Source organism: Octopus bimaculoides, chromosome 1, assembly GCF_001194135.2.
Source record: "Octopus bimaculoides isolate UCB-OBI-ISO-001 chromosome 1, ASM119413v2, whole genome shotgun sequence".
NCBI classification, from domain to species: domain Eukaryota; kingdom Metazoa; phylum Mollusca; class Cephalopoda; order Octopoda; family Octopodidae; genus Octopus; species Octopus bimaculoides.
Window position 1 is genome coordinate 35859325 of NC_068981.1, and position 3626 is coordinate 35862950.

Here is a 3626-nt window from a genome sequence, read left to right on the forward strand (position 1 = left end):
ATATATATATATATATATATATATATATATATATATATATACAATTAAAATATCTATATATATTCTCTCCTTGTGTACATGCAGTCCAAATTTATTTCATTGAGTCAAGTCCAAGCCAATGGAGCAACATAGACTCTTGAGATGTCTCTTCCACATATCTCAATCCAACATGCCAGAGCACAACTCACCAATGTCCTTTCTTCATAAGTATGAGAACAAAATTTGCATTGTGGGTGCAAACCTTGTTTTTCAGAAGGATGTTCAAAGTATTTTCATAACCCTCCAAAAACTCGAGGGTGTGCCAGTGTACCTGTTGTCTCCAAACCTATGCTTTTCTCATTGTGTGCTCATATGTTATCTTCTGAGCCCCATGCATATCACATGGGCTCATGCATGGGCTCCCAGAAGACATGTCTTAGAGTAATGAGTGAACACGAACTAAATCAACTTGATCCATTCAGATAGGGTCTAACATATAGTCTTGTATAACCATCCTTCTTCCTTCAACTAAATACAAATTTAAAGTTATTACAGCACAAGCTTTGATAATATGAAATCTATGATGTTATATTTTGGTTACTGTTCAACTGTGTCACACTGAACCTACAAAAATCAAAATGTATTTCAGTCAGTTTCATTAAGATGTCATATTTGTTAGATATCACAAGATGGTTATGCTATGAATCTAAAATACACAGAATATAGCTTAAAGAAAGTTGTTTGAGAGTAATGTATTTAGGACATTACAGATGGAAGTAAAAGCTTTGTGTTGTATCATTGTTATTGCATGTTACTAAGTATAGCATGCATCATATCTGTGATATAAGTTGACAATCAGAATAGTATTGTTTGTTAGAACAGCAATATCCTAGTTATATCCTAGTTGTTATATGTCAGCAGGAATGTTGTATCTGGCATATTACATGTTCATCAGAATAGCAATGTCTTGTAACTAAGATGTTACAGTGCTAGAATGAAGCAACACAAATCATGAACAAAAGCAATAAATAATAAATATATAAACAAATGAACAAGATAAATATAAAATGAAAATACATGAAACAAGCTATGAAGAATTGATTAATAAGAAAGCCAGAATGAACCAAAAAGAAAGAAAAGAAGAGAGAAAGAAGAGTACCTCGTATATGTTGATAAAACAAGCCCTCACCCCCCACCTCTATCATTCCCAGTTTGATTCTTCCCAGATGTTCATTTCACCTCCTGAAAATGCATTTAAGATAGAAGCAGTCAACCAAAACATGATTAGTCCTTGTTAACTGACACTGCACATTTCACTTTGTACAATGCATGTGCATACACCTGCCACTTTCCTGACTGTACTTTATACTATATACTTTTAAGCATTATGTGTATCTGTATGTGTTTATATATATATATATATATATATATATATGTATGTATACAGATACAAAAAAAAAAGGAGAATAAAAGCAAAGTAAGAAAATCAAAAGTTTAAAAAAAAAAGCTATAGATCTAAAGTGAAATGAAATAAAAGAAAAAGAAATTTCTAAATTGAATTAAAAATATAAAACAAAGCAACAACAACGACGATGATGATGATGATGATGATGATGATGATGACAGCTGTTGGATCTGAATTGAAACTAGAAAGGAAAGAGAGAGAAAAAAGTCTAATTGAAGTTTCTATATTTCTGGGATGAGGAATCATTATTATACACACGATGTTTACCAAACTATTCCTCTTTGGAATGGAATTAAGTAGCAGAGCGAGGTGTTGCATGCAATGATAATTAACCCTTACAATACACAGAACAGCTGTGTGAGGTCAATATTTTCTCCTCCTCCTCCTCCTCCTGTTGCTGTTACTGCTGCTTTTGTGTACATTACACACACACGTGTATGTGAGGAGAGAGAGAGAGAGAGAGAGAGAGAATTTCAGCTGTTTGCAAATCAAGTCTGCAAGGCAGTTTTAATTCTGTAAAGATATCTCATTTTACATTTGTTGATAATATTGTTTTATACTTGAGGAAAAGTCATGAATATCACAACTTCGCTTTAACATTTCTCTAAATTTACAGTTTCTATGTCTAGTTAGAAGAAGTCAATATTTTATGTGCTGAAAAATCTTTTTATATTAAACTTAAAAAACCTTTGTTATTTCTGTTCCTTACATATTTTCCTTTTTCTTTTTCAGTTGCATCATAGAACTGTATTTGTGAGGGTTCATCATTATAATTGTTATATATGGTTACCACAGTTGTTGCAGCATAATATTAAAAAGCCTAGAGTTGTGACATTCAATTTATTTTAAATTTACCATCTAAATTTCATATTTTAATGGGTTTTTTTTTTATCAGAATTTGGAAAGAATTGTGTACCACTGAAAAGTATGTTATATGTTATGAAATTTGTAAAGCATATTATTACTTCTCCACTTAAATGATCAAATTGCTTGACAGATTTTTAGATATCAAACCTGGAATGTTGATTAATAATATGGAAAATAAATGATATTGAGTAGTATAAGGATAAAACAGTAGTCATTGTCCTCAACAGTATAATAGAATTTGGGATTAAATATTTCTTATGATATTGTAATGTATTCTTGAGAAATATTTTCAAGTCCATTTTACTTAGAGTAAAACTAGTGTTTTAACCCTTTTGTATTTATTTTTGTATTTAATTTTATATTTATTTTGAGATGCTCTGTGTTTCTTTCAATTACTTTAAATATAACAAAGAGTTTAGTAAAATAACTTAGTTATCATTCAGCTAGTGTTTGGGACATAAATTGTGACTAAGGTGGAAGATTTTAATTCAAAACTTATGAAAACAAGACATTTGTACTCAGAGCCAGAGCCAGTTTCAGCTGGGTTGGTAATGAAAGGATTAACATTCTCTCATGGAATCACTGATGAAAGTCAGAGAATATAGCATCTGGACAACTAACCAGTTTGATCTTAAACCATTATAACCATATAATGTCTAAACAGAAATTCAGTCTGGCTGTCTGCATGCCTGATTGTCTGTCTGTCTATCTATCTATCTATTTATCTAGATACCTATTTATGCATGTATGTATATATGTATATACAAAATTAGACTCTGAAGATATGGATGTGTTCCATACATTTATACAATGCAGAGCTGTCAACCTACTATTAAATATACATGAAGTACTTAGGATATACAATGTGTTACTGAAGTTTCATGGGTAAGTAGCTATCCACTATTAACTTAGCAGTACTTCATCTAGAATTTAGAAAGGACTCATCTAGAATTTAGAAAGGACTTTCATCTGATACAGATAAAGGCATATATACCTTAAATATATATGGAGGCACATACATGGTGGTTGTGTGGTAAGAAGTTTGCTTGCAAACTACATGGTTCTGGTTCAGTTCCACTGCGTGGTTTCTAAGCCTTGCGAGTGGATTTGGTAGAGGGAAACTGAAATAAAACCTGTTGTGGCTGTGTGGTAAGAAGCTTACTTCCCAACTACATGGTTCTGGGTTCAGTTCCACTGCAGGGCACCTTGGACAAATGTTTTCTGCTATAGCCTTGGGCTGATTTGTGAGTGGATTTGGTAGATGGAAATTGAAAGAAGCCCATCGTGTATGTATATATATATGTATATATATATG

At 31.8% G+C, this 3626-nt stretch overlaps 1 protein-coding gene and 1 long non-coding RNA gene across 2 annotated transcripts in view; one reads left to right on the forward strand and one right to left on the reverse strand.

The window, feature by feature from the left end:
• LOC106878977 (neuroglian) overlaps positions 1 to 3626 on the reverse strand; it is a 562318-nt gene that overhangs the window by 241408 nt on the left and 317284 nt on the right. The gene's annotated exons all lie outside the window — the stretch shown is intronic.
• The window catches only part of LOC128247283 (uncharacterized), a 37292-nt gene that overhangs the window by 24840 nt on the left and 8826 nt on the right, over positions 1 to 3626 (forward strand). The gene's annotated exons all lie outside the window — the stretch shown is intronic.